This window comes from Melanotaenia boesemani, chromosome 23 (assembly GCF_017639745.1).
Source record: "Melanotaenia boesemani isolate fMelBoe1 chromosome 23, fMelBoe1.pri, whole genome shotgun sequence".
Taxonomy (NCBI): domain Eukaryota; kingdom Metazoa; phylum Chordata; class Actinopteri; order Atheriniformes; family Melanotaeniidae; genus Melanotaenia; species Melanotaenia boesemani.
Window position 1 is genome coordinate 6,548,699 of NC_055704.1, and position 13,204 is coordinate 6,561,902.

The following is a 13,204-nucleotide window of genomic DNA, read 5'->3' on the forward strand; positions in this document are numbered from 1 at the left end:
ATATGAAGCAATTCCCTCATGACGTCCCTAAGATATCGTGTCCAAGAGGACGGGAGGAACTGACTGAAAACTGAAAACATACTCTGTTATAGGATGTCATAAATAAAGAAAAAAGAGCAATGACAGAGCATGATGGGATTCACAAAGACACTACATGGTGGCATTCCATGTTTCTGCAAACCCCAGATGAGTGACATCACGTTCTTTCATGCCTGGTGATGCTTTAGGAACTGCAGCTTTGTGAAAGGATGGACTCTTATCCAGACCACGATCTTTTCCTAACCCTAACCAGGTCTTATTGGTGCCTAAACCAAGTCAAATTCATAATGAGAGCCTAAAAACAGAGATTGAACAGAATTCCAGCACCACCCAACCAACCTCCGACTCTTGATTACACCTCATTCCTGCAAATGTTTATGTACTTATTTGCATTTCACACCACTGAACCTCATTTCATTCAGTAACACGGCTAACAACAAAATATTCCTGTCTTCTCTTGGGCTGTTCCAAATTTGTAAGTAAGATTTTACACATATAGCACCTTTCAAAATAGAAATTGCAAAGGGTTTCACTACGAAGCACAGAAAACATGAAATTATAAAAAGAATAACACAAACGTTTGTATATTTCATTTTACTCAGGCAAGTGAATTTCAATGACTTCAGCTTTCTCATGAAGCTAAAGAAAATGATCAGCAATCCAACATGTGACAGAATCTGCACTTTAAAGACACCATGGAAATATAAGGAAAGGGAAATAGATACATGAATATCATCTGCATAGCAGTGATAAGAAATGTCATTAAAAGAACTCAAAATATGTGCATGAGAAAGCAGATATAAAAGAAATGGTAAATGGACTTGTACTTATATAGCGCTTTTCCAGACAGTTTGACCACTCAAAGCGCTTTACACTACTTATCACATTCACCCATTCACACACAAATTCACACGTGGGGTTAAGTGTCTTGCCCAAGGACACTTCGGCATGTAGTCAGTGAAAGCCTGGAATCGATCCGCCTACCTTCCGGTCGAAAGACGACTGCTCTTCCTCCTGAGCTACAGCCGCCCGAAATGATTAAACCCCCAAAACAGAACCAAAAGCCCAGTTTACACCAAGGGGTCCAGTTTAGTACAGGACAGGAAGGTACTTTTTTTTTTTTTTTAAATCAAAGGTAAAAACTAGAAAGGGCGCCAGAACTTCCAATGAAAACTGCTACATTTTTGGGACCGTTCAGCTGGTTTCCGTATCGTACCGATCCTAAAAGGCGTAGCTTGACAAAATGTAATCCATTGATTGGTGGAAAGAACTGTTGATTTTCCACCATTCTTCTCTTTTGTTTCAGTGGTAAAGTTCATTAAAATTAAAAGAAAATGACGTGCCGTTATAACTTAACGCAATTATGTAGCTGAAACATATATCGCTATCCGGCTTATAGCTTACCTACTAGGGCTGCAACGATTAGTCGATGTTGTCGACAATTTAGCCGTTGATTATTGTCGGCAAAAAATGAAGAAAAAAAAAGAAAGAAAAAAAAAACTACAGAGTGAGACATCATCTTGTTCCCTATCTCTGCTGAGAGTTGCTCAATGCACATGCACAAAGAAAAAAAAAAACTATAGAGTGAGACATCGTCTTTTTTTTTATCTCTGCTGAGAGCTGCACATGTGCAATAATGTCCACCAGGGGAAAATCATGGCGGCGGACTAGGGAGCAAAACGGCGGCGGAGAACATTAAAAGTCTGGGATAACTTCACATTAAACTTATAAAATAAATTAAATACAAGTGAGATTTGTAAAGCGGACCTTGTGTACCACGGAAGTACGTCTGCAATGCTCGAACACTTAAAGAGGAGGAACGTCAGACTTACTTAACAACCTCATGCAAGATTTCAAAGCTGAAAGTGAAATAAGATCCATATATAATAATCATGAGATACATAATCCGATTGGTCGACTAGTCGTTTTAATAGTCGTGACTAATTGAACATCAGAATAGTCATTAGTTGCAGCCATATTACCTACTAGATAAGGGTGCAGTGGAAACGTAACAGAGATTAAAGTTTACTGAACCAAACCACACCAAATAAGCCCCATTTACTAAGTGGAAATGGGGCTATACGTAAAGAATGAGGAAGAGAACTAGAATATGGCAGCAGCAACAGAAAATGATCACCCAGAGATATGATGAAAAATATTTCCAAAGTAGATCCTGATACACCAACCCAATATTTCAGCCAATCAGGCATGATGTGATAGTCTACAGTATCAAAGGCAGACAATCAGTAACACAGAACATTCTCCAACGGAAAGAGCCCAGCGAAAACCAGACTGAAAATGATCAAGACTGCCTTTCTTTTCCTAAACAGCTGTAGGTTGTTTAGCCACAACCTTTTCTAAAATATTAGCAATAGTCTTTGTTTCATCTTCTTTTATGAGGCTGACTATTACTGTCCATGCCTCAAATATGGACACTCAAATGTTTCAAAAACCAGAATCCACACTGATTCCTTCACTTTCTTCATCTTTAACCCCATTTCTACCAAGGTATTGGGCTCAGGATGGGATATTTTGGAGCAGTAAACCCTAATCTCTGTTGTGTAACCCTTACCTGCTAGATAAGGTATAAGCCAGGTAGCAATATACATCAGCTACATAGTAGTTTGACGTCCTAGTGGTGCAAAGCCTTCTGTGAATTATAGTTAAAAAGAACACAATTAGCTGTTTGTTAATTTGTCTTTTCATGTGGCTTTAAAAACAAAATATCCATGGTATATTTATACATGGTACTGTTCCATCTTTGTCCCAGTTACACAGGAAGTGACTATTCTTTCAACAAATCAATGGATTGCAGTTTCTCAAACTCCACCCACCCACCCAATCCATAACATTTGGATCCCAAAAGAAGAGTCCCATCCTGTTGCCTTCTCAGCTGTACTCTTCATCTACTTGTCTTTTGAAGCATTAACATGGCCGTTCTCCATTATAGGAACCACAACACAATTAGATATAAGTGGTTTAAAATAACATAATAAAACAGAACATTTTCCAGAAACTGGTTAGTTTCTCAAATTAAATATTATTATTATTATTATGATTAAAGGTTATGTTTCTGGGATACCACCCACATTTCACCCAAAAACTGATATAATGTCATGTAGCCTTTGAAGGAATTAATGCTCTTTTCAGTGAAATTTCAAGGATATCTGTGAACATACAAGACCCTGTGTACATTTGAGACATTGGTTTGGGGGGGTAAGCGTTTAAATTTTTGTTTGTTCACCACACAAGCATCACTGACTTTGAGAAACAGCTTTTGGTCCTCCTAGATCTGGAAGACTGGTGTCTGATAAGACCTCTGACCAGGGACCTGTGTTTCCACAGTAACAGTAATCCCGTAAAATCCAGACTCTGGTCTCAGCAGACTCACAATTCTATTTGGAAATCAATGTCAGTGTTGTATTTTTACATTGTGAGTTAATGCTTTAGAAGATCTATTAAATATTCAGCTATTTTTTTTCCGTCAGAGTAAAGTCTTAAAGTCTTCATTAATTTTTGTTACAGTCTTGTTTTCACATTGTTTTTTTTATATTCCAGGGTGACCATATTAAAACAGATCAAACTAGTGATCTGTGAGGCTGCAGCTGTTTCTAGTATTTTTATGTCAGCATTGAGAGCCAATAAGAGAGCAGCCAGTGTGCAGTGTGTGACATCATTGGCTGGAGGAGGGGGCGTGTCCTGCCCCAGGTAATGAAGTGCTCAGACATGTAGGTCAGTGTTTCAGCAATAGATTACACAGGATTAGTTTCAGCCTGTGTGTATGAAGGTATTAACTGTGATATTACTATAACTGCAGTAAAATGCAGGTCAGCAGGCTCTCTCTCCTCTTCTATGTGCCCTTCTGTGTCAGTGTCTCTCCACCAGCCTTACTGCGAGTACTCATGACTCTCAGCACAGAGTTGTTATATAAGTGAGTTTTGTTCTCAGTGTTTGTAGGTGGACAGTGCTGATCTGTGCTGCCTCCTGCTGGTCAAGCTCCCTGTCAGTTGCATTGAGTCTATAGCACCCCCTGCTGGAGAAACAGCTGCAGCACAGCAGGAAACTGCAGCTCAGAAAGCACATTTCTACTCAAGCACAGATTAAAGAAAACATGATGCTCAAAATGTACCACTACTAACAATACCAAACAACAGAAAGTACTGCCCTGCTAGAAATACCTGAACAAATAATAAATCAGAACCAACCTGAATCAGGACCAAATGAAAGTCAGAACTGATCTGAACCAGAGAGACAAAGCGTGACAAATAAAATGCATAAAGAACCAAGTCAACCAGAAGCAACTTAAAAACCTAAAATAATCTGGAATCAAAAGATACAGCCAGAAACAAAAACAGCACCTGATACCATGATAAACATACAGTATTCAGGATTAAATACTACATCTTTAGGTCTCATGTATGTGTCTAGTCTGAACAGAACCAAAATCGTCACCGTAGAAACACAATAGTCAAAGAAAATCACAGAAAATGTGTCACAACAAAATGACTGAAACAGCAGGTTCTACTTTACTCTGAATCAAAACCGGAGAAAAACACTGCAGTTCTTCTACTGTAACTCTATTTTATTGTCGCTCTGTTGTCATTCTACTGTGGTTTTCCTGTCATTCTATCATCACTCTACTGTTCTATTGACACTCTACAATAACTCTTCTGGTCTACTGTAACTACTGTTTTCCTGTCATTCTATTGTTCTATTGTCACTCTACCATCATTATACTGGTCTTCTGTAATGTTGCTGTCATTCTATTGTGGTTTTACTGTTATTCTATTGGTCTATTGTAACTTTACCATGACTCTACTGGTCTAGTGTCCCTCTACCATTATGTTATTGTCATTCTACTAATCTATTGACAATCTATCATAACTATCCTGTTCTATGGTCACTCTACCATAACTCTACTGGTCAAGTGTCACTCTTGTATCACTCTAATGTCATTCTACTGTTGTTTTACTGTCAATCTAATGTTTTATTGACACCCTGTCATAACTCTACTGTCATTCTACTGTTGTTTTACTGTGACTCTACTGTTGTATTGTCACTCTAGCATAACCTCACTGCTTTTATGTCATCCTACTCATTCCACCGTCACTCTACTGTTATTTTACTCCCACTTTTTTGTTCTATTGTCACTTTACCATAACTATTCTGTTCTAAAACTGTTCTGTTATCGCTCTGTTGTTTTTTGTTGTTTTACTGCAAATCTACTGTTCTATTGTACCTCTGAAACGGGTCACTCTAATACTCTATCGACACTCTGCTGTCGCTTTACTATGATAACTTGTAGTGCTTCCGCCTGTTTACAGTCTGTGTGTACATCACATGTAATAATACACCATCATAAAGTGATGAAACCCGTCCCGCTGCTGTCACATCAACATCCTCCCGACAACATGCACACACATACACACGGCTGCAGTCGTTACCATGGAAACAAGCTGATGAATAATTGAGGGGAGAGAGCGACCCCGCACCGTACAAAGAGTGATTCTGAGAGATGAAAGAAGTGTTCACACAAACTGACACACACACTCACACAGACACACACACACACACGCACACACACACACACACACACTACAGGTTATCATCACAGCCGCTGGCATTTCTAAACAACAGAATCAGAGCACACCACTGTAAGTGTGTGTTTGCATGTCAACTCCCACCGCCCAAAGTTAAACACAAGGGTTTGAGTCACCGTGACATCCTCTTATGTAAGCACACACACAGAGACACACTGAGTGCTAATAACACCGCTCTGGTAACGGGAAGAGAAGAGGACGGATGTGCAACCCTTTAATTAGTGCGAACAGTCACAGTCCAACAGGCGAGTTTATGTGTGTGTGAGGAACAGATGGGAGGCAGCAACAGCTCAGTCATCAACACAACATCAGCCGCGCTCTGTCAGACTCTAACACCACAATGAAACCAGGAGGGCATCACACTGAATTTACCCCGAACCCAACCACGACCTGGACTGACACATCAATAACAGTTATTCAAACAAGACGGCTACATCCTCAGTGAGCACGGAAACAAGAAGTATTCAGGAGTCATGCTGGTGAGGAGGTCGTCCGCAGCAGTTGCAGAGCTGCTGTTCATTTTCCTTATCAATTAATCTGCACAACCTTTATTTTGTCAATCAATTAATCATTTAATCTAAGAGATAATGAGTGAATAATATGAAAAACATAACTGTTGCTGAAATATCAACAGCACAAAAATGTTTCGACTTGAAAAAACGATGAGCACAGGTGTATTTGTGAGGGCTGCATACCAGTTCGAGGAAATGGTGCTTTCGTGAATGTTTGTTAGCTTAACTGACATGCTTAGACACAGAAATGGAATGCAGTCCTCCTTAATGTACCTGAGATTAGCACCATAGATTAAAGTACTTCTTTAAATATCTCAAGTCACATCATCATTCCTAATATCATGACATATAATGGTTCTTTTTAAGAACACAAGTTCATCTAAACTATCCAGGAATATGCAGCACATATGCAGCAGAAACGATGGGCGTTATTGGAGCACAGGAACATTATTCTTACAGCTGCAGGCAGAAAATCTGAATGGTCATGCTCCTCAAAGAACACTGTAAGGTATATATTTTTAAAAATATATTTAAAAAAATCTTGGAGCCAAAACCAGGTTCACTTGACATGTTAATCGTATGTGTCTATGAGTAAATGAACATTTTTATTTCCATCTTAAAGACATTCCACATTATTCACTGTGAAAACCACCTTTGAATCACAGGATAACACCCAGGAATTAGTAACTGTGCAAACTTAGAGGTTAAAAAATGTAAACATGGAGCTTTACAGATGTTTTAATCCAAGTATGTCCAGGTGCAACAACTCAATGTGGCATTTGACCTTTCTCAGGTAAAAGCGATGCACATAACATAAGCTGATCTCATAGTTTTGTTTCTTTCAACATATTTAAACAAAAAGCCTTAAAAAATTAACAAAAAACTAATTGATCTGATGGTTATATATTTTTCAATTAGTTTATTCCCATGAAAACATTATTATGAATGGTTTTGATAATTGTGTGGTAAAAATAGACACATATAGATCAGTTTACAGTATTAACAAATAAAACTGCAGCTCAAACATTAGATTCCTAAACCAACATGAAACACTAAAGCTGAAGATTAGAAGTGGAAGAAAAGCAGGATTTATTGTCTTACTAACAGCCAGGTCTGCTTAATAAACTACCAACTGTTTGAAAGGAACCAGAGAAGGAAAAAAAATGGAGTCAGTTATTCTTTCATTCAAAAGAACTAATTAAACATCAAATCCAAATAATGAGGGGAAAGCGCTGTGAATCCCGAGAGGCCTGCAGATTAATTAACTGTGGATTTCTGCTCTACTTTTTTTGCCTCTCCGCTCGTGTGTGTGCATTTGTTGGCTCTGAAGATAATCGAGCGAAGAACGCCGCCTCCGGACCGGCCAGCTCGCAGCCAATCCCAGCCAGCGTTAAAGTGGAAGACGTGGGCCTGAGAGCTGGTCGAGTCCAGGGGAGTCTAGCACATTCACACACAGAAACCCATGTAGGCGTGCACTTCATCACAGGCTTGCTCATTTCAGAGGAAAACAAAGATGTTTCTTTGCTTTTAACATATTTGAGTTCTCCAACTTAAACCAACGCCATCCGCCCCTCCTGCTCTTTAATCTCCATCATGTTGAACACTGTGGTGCTAACTGAGTCCTGATTTAAGCGTTAATTAGCAGTTTTTTTCTGTCAGCAGCCTTCGCAGCACACGTGAACTCTGCGAACTGCACCGCTCTCAGCTCTGCATCATGCATCAGTCACTTCATCTATGTGCAAATGTATGCATCATAATGTTTCAGCATGTAATGAGATCATGTAGCGCTCAGAGGACGACAGGCAGCCGTCTGCAGGGAGACGTGAGACAGGTGACATCACAGATGGGGGCGTGGCGGCCTGATGCTTCAGACCTGAGATCATATGATCTGCTTTAACTAGTCCTGTATTTTAATTCCAGCTGGTTTTATCAGAATAAAAGACGACTCAGGATTAATTTTAAATGTTTGATTGTAGTCAGACTGTTGAAAAACATGTCTTTCTTTCTGCACACACAGAGACAGGTGGGGAAAACACCCTCATCTGTCTGAGCTCCAGATAACCAGGTGTAGCGACAGAGAGTCGACGGGTCTGTTCCAGGCGCTAGAAGCCGGATCAGGACCGGTTCATCTTCAGAGCATTTCCAGAAAAACTAAACAAAACTCGTCTTGTTTTGCTAAAAGGGTTTCTGAACACAGGTTGGTGCGACAAACAGGTCTGACATGAGTGTTGCCACAAACCTGCAGGACACCGGGGCTTGAGGATGAAGGATCCCTGCATTAAATGCTCACAGCTTAATTCCACAAACTGAGACACAAAAACAAAGTTGTATGGACTTAAATTTAAATCCCACATCCAATTTTAACCTCCTTCTCTTTTAAATAAGTTTCAGGATGTTTTCTGGGACTTTTTTTTATTGCTTTATGCATCATTTGTGCAGATTGGAACAAATCCATTAATTTTTATATTTTAAGAAAAGTGGATTTGTATGATTATTGTAACCAGTGTTATGAATAATCTTTATGGGCATTTTGCAGCATAGATAATGATGATAATTTATGTGTTACCCCAGACTTCTGCACAGCCCTTTAAATAAGGTGAACCCAGTGAAGAGTAGAGAATATGGAGTGAATTATGGTCCAGAATGTGTCTAAATACTTCTTGAAATTTTTTTTATGCACATGTTTAATGTGGTAAATCTATTTTATTTTATCATCAATTATCAACCCAAGAAACGTATCTTCATGAACTATTTCTATCATTTCCCCATCAATACATGTATTTATGTTCATTTCCAGCTTTTTTCTTTCTGGAAAAATAATATATTCCCACTACAAGATGAGTAAACCTTTATTTTTTATAGTTTATTACAAGTTATGGGCTAATTAAATAATGAAAACCTAAAATGCAACTGTTGCCCTGAAGCAACTATGTAAGATTAAGGAAAATTGCTTATTTTGCTTCAGGCAAAATTGGACTATTATGGAAACTATTACTGGTTATTTTGTGTTTCAGTTTGTTTAATGTTTATAACTGAACACAGATAAATGTGACGTTAATGCAGTAACGTCATGTTCTCTAGGACAAGGTCTACTATTACACGATCCTGTCTTATTTGGTCATAATTTCCACCTTTTTCTCTATTTACGGACTAAATTCAGCCACATTTTATGGTGGGTAGAAAATACTAGAAAAAACTGCTTTGTGGAGCTCCATAAATGACAAATAATGACGACAAATGTCAGGAAAGGGCCAGAAAACTGACATAAACTTCATTTAAATGAAGCAACGAAGACCAAACTCTGGAATCTGACTCCAGCGTGTTGTTAAGCAAATAGCAGTGATCTTTGCTTTGACATGTAGTTTGTTTAAATTTGAAAAACTATGCTTAGACTCCTCTAGATGTTCATCTTAATGGGTTGTAGCAACACTCAGATATCAAACCCTTTAAAAACTTTTCCTTTTATTACACTTTTACACTAAAACCATGTATTGTAACTTGTTTTATGGAGAGCTGTTTTATTAATAAATAAATAAATACATAAATTAATATATATCCCATAAAAGAAATACAAAATAAATTAATAAAATGTACATTGTTCAATAATTATTTATTTATTGACACTTACTGATTTATTTAATATGTTTTATTTACTTATCATACAAGGAAAAGCAGGCAGGCAGATCAGGGAAACGAAGGTTATCTGTGGGTTTCAGTCAATGATGGCGGAGCATTTAGATCACTTCCACGTTCTAGAAAAGTTGACTGAGCATCGCGGCTGTGTCTGAGTTTATGTCCTCCTGTCCCACTAAACGCTTTCACGTCTCTCAGGAACCCAGTGGACTCTTGATACTGACACTGGGTTGGACTGAACAGAGACTAGTGGAAGGAACACTTTGCTGTGATTGGTCACTTTCTGACGTACAGCCCTGAAGCCAAACCCAGTCCAATAACCACGCCCACTGGTAGAAAACCACGCCCCTACACTTGAACATAAGAACCCCAAATAAAAATAACGAAATAAGAACTGAGACTCCAAAATAAGTTTCACATTAAATTAAACAGATAAATACATAAAAGGTTTAAAGCAAAAATGAGTGAATGAAAATATATTAAATAAAAAAAAATCAATAAGTGTCATTAAATAAATAATCATTAAAATGTACATTTTGTATTTATTTCCTATTTATTTTATGGGATATTTATTAATTTTCAGCATTAATTTATATAATTATGAATTAAACAGTTCTCCATATTGTTGAAGCAGAAGACATTAAAACATAAAACCACATGCTTCATGTCAAAGTCAAAAACCTTTAACTTATGCACCATGATATCCCAAAAACTTGCAAAACATCTTCATTTAGTCTATTTTAAGACATAAAAACACTCCAGACATTTCCCTTCCTTCATGGCATCATAATGCATGTAATAACAGGTTAAAATGACAACAGTTAAATTTTCTGTTTTTCTGATAAAAATGTGCGTTTATGCTTCCAGATACTGAGCAGAAGGTGGTAATGCAGGGAAATCCATTTGGGTTCACAAAACAGCTGCTAGGGCAGAAGCGCAGTGGTCAACTCGCCTGCTCCAAAGCTGAGGTCGATCAGCACCTCAGAGAGACCTACAGTGACGAACGTAGAGAGCAAGAACTGGGCCCCTGTAGGTCCCCGATGGATCCACCTGCACCAACACTGGATTTTGACGGGAAGGAGCCTGGTTGGAGAGAGATCCAGGAGGTAGACAAGAGGGCAAGAGCAAGCTCCGCTCCTGGGCCTAGTGGAGTACCGTACAAGGTATATAAGAACTGCCCCAGGCTACTCCATAGACTCTGGAAGATCCTGAAGGTGATCTGGAGGAGGGGCAAGGTAGCAGATCAGTGGAGACAGGCAGAGGGTGTGTGGATCTCAAAGGAGGAAAGCTCTCAGAACATCAATCAGTTCTGAACCATCTCACTGCTGAGTGTTGAAGGAAGATCTTCTATAGCATTGTCACCAGGCAACTGACAGACTACTTCCTGGAAAACTCCTACATCGACACTTCGGTCCAGAAAGGAGGGATTCCGAAGGTCTCTGGCTGTTTGGAGCACACCGACGTGGTCACTCAGCTTATCAGGGAAGCCAGGGAGAACAAAGGTGACCTGGCTGTGCTGTGGTTGGACCTTGCCAATGCCTATGGAAAAGTGTGATGCCAAGGATTTGTGGGCCAATCCCTCTGCAGGGCCTACAAGATGCTGGGCATCACAGGAGCCAGTCAGCTTAGGGCTGTTAAGTTGCCACCGACACAGCAGAAGTGGCGTCAAGGTGGCCGTGAATCAAGAGGGGAGAGGCGTGGTAAGTAGGGTAGCGCTACCTAGACACAAGCTGGGGCTTGCTCAACCCTGGCTGGGTCGCCTGAGGGAGGGGGTCTGGTTGTTGTAAGATCCCAGGTTACATCACTTAATCAATCAATGCACCCTATTTTTGTTGAGACTGAAATGAGAAATGGTGAAAACATCTCTTCCCAAAGTGGAAGTAGATTAACTGGTGCCATCTACAGGGATGTCCCGGTTACTTCATTTCACAACTGATTGCAGTATTAATGACACAACTTTCTCACGTTACTGGAAAAATCTGTTCCAGAGTGGGTCTTTAAACATTACCATTAATTTATTGTAAAGATGTCACTATCCATAAAGGATTACGTCTGAACGTAACGAAAAACAAGGATAAAGATCCGTGTGTTACTTTCTTTCTGTTCCATGTTGCAGGAGAAGCATGTTGAAGTGGGAAAGTACAGCAGAGGAGGAGTTACTCCCTCCAAACAAACAGATTATATCGTTCTTATCAGATATTTATATTTTTTGGTTATAGAGTCAAAAATGATCAAGCTGTCTTTGTGGAGGACGGCTCACCAGCCTGGAAAACAAGCAGCTATTTATGCTTAAAGTAAATGCTCTGCAGTTTGGTTAAATGATATTGTTTATTCTAGGGTTGTCAAAAATAACGCGGTAATTGCGTTAATTATGTATTTAATTGCGTTAAAATTTTTAACACAATTAACGCATGCTCGGCACGACAAGCCCCACATCCATCATTTCTCTGTTATGACGTGGAGAAGGACGATAGGAAAGATCGGCCGGGTGGTTCTATGGATGGACTTGAGAATAAACAGCGTTAATGGAGCAAACCATGGACATTGCCTCCATGGAGAATGGGGGTGTTTTAACACACACTCTTTTCCCCGGGGGAAGGGTTCCACACCTGCACTTTTCCCGCATTATTTTTTAAACCTGCGACACCCAATCTGCGTTTTGCACCAACGTGTCTGCTCTAGTGGATCTCTGGTCGTCTGTTTCTGAAGCGACGGCTGTCGGTGATCAGCTGATTGGCTTTTCTCTCATTGCACTTGTTTACAGTTCAGCTGAGAAGGAGGAAACTAGCGGTTCATGGTTCACACCGTCACACATTTACCCCAAAGTAGAGATGTTTAGAACAGCATGCTGCATTTACTGACCCTTGGACATCTGACCTTTACCCAAGAAAAGGTCAGTTAACAGTAAATATTTGTAGCATTGGCTCTTTCTGTTGATACATTACAGTAAAAACGGGCACATTTCAGGCATATAGGTGATTAATCAATTTGAAATTATTTTAAATTTGTGATTAATTTGAAAGCTGTGATTAATCATGATTAAAAATTGCAATCATTTGAAGCCCTAGTTTATTCTAATGTAACAGTCAAATTAAATGCTTTAGTGTTATTTTCAGTTTTCTATTTCTTTACAACTCAGGTCAGGTTTACAGAAATGTGCCGTGTTCACTGAACGTCTTATTTATTTTGTGTCAGACGACAGCTGGAAGACAAAGCTAGCTGGATGCTTTTCTACTCAGGTTAAAAAAGAAATGTTCAAAAGCATTTTTACAATGTAGTTTCCAGAAAGAAGCCACCCAAGTCCAGGTAGAGGACCTGTAGGCTTTTCATCTGTTTTTTTTTTTTTTTTAGAAAAATGCCGAGTTAATATGAAGGATTTATTTATTCTTTACACAGCTGAGGGGTTTAGGTAGAATGAGA

The 13,204-nt window shown here is 39.2% G+C and overlaps 1 protein-coding gene across 2 annotated transcripts in view; it reads right to left on the reverse strand.

Moving 5' to 3' along the window:
- The window catches only part of grip1 (glutamate receptor interacting protein 1), a 93,056-nt gene that overhangs the window by 43,735 nt on the left and 36,117 nt on the right, over window positions 1-13,204 (reverse strand). The gene's annotated exons all lie outside the window — the stretch shown is intronic.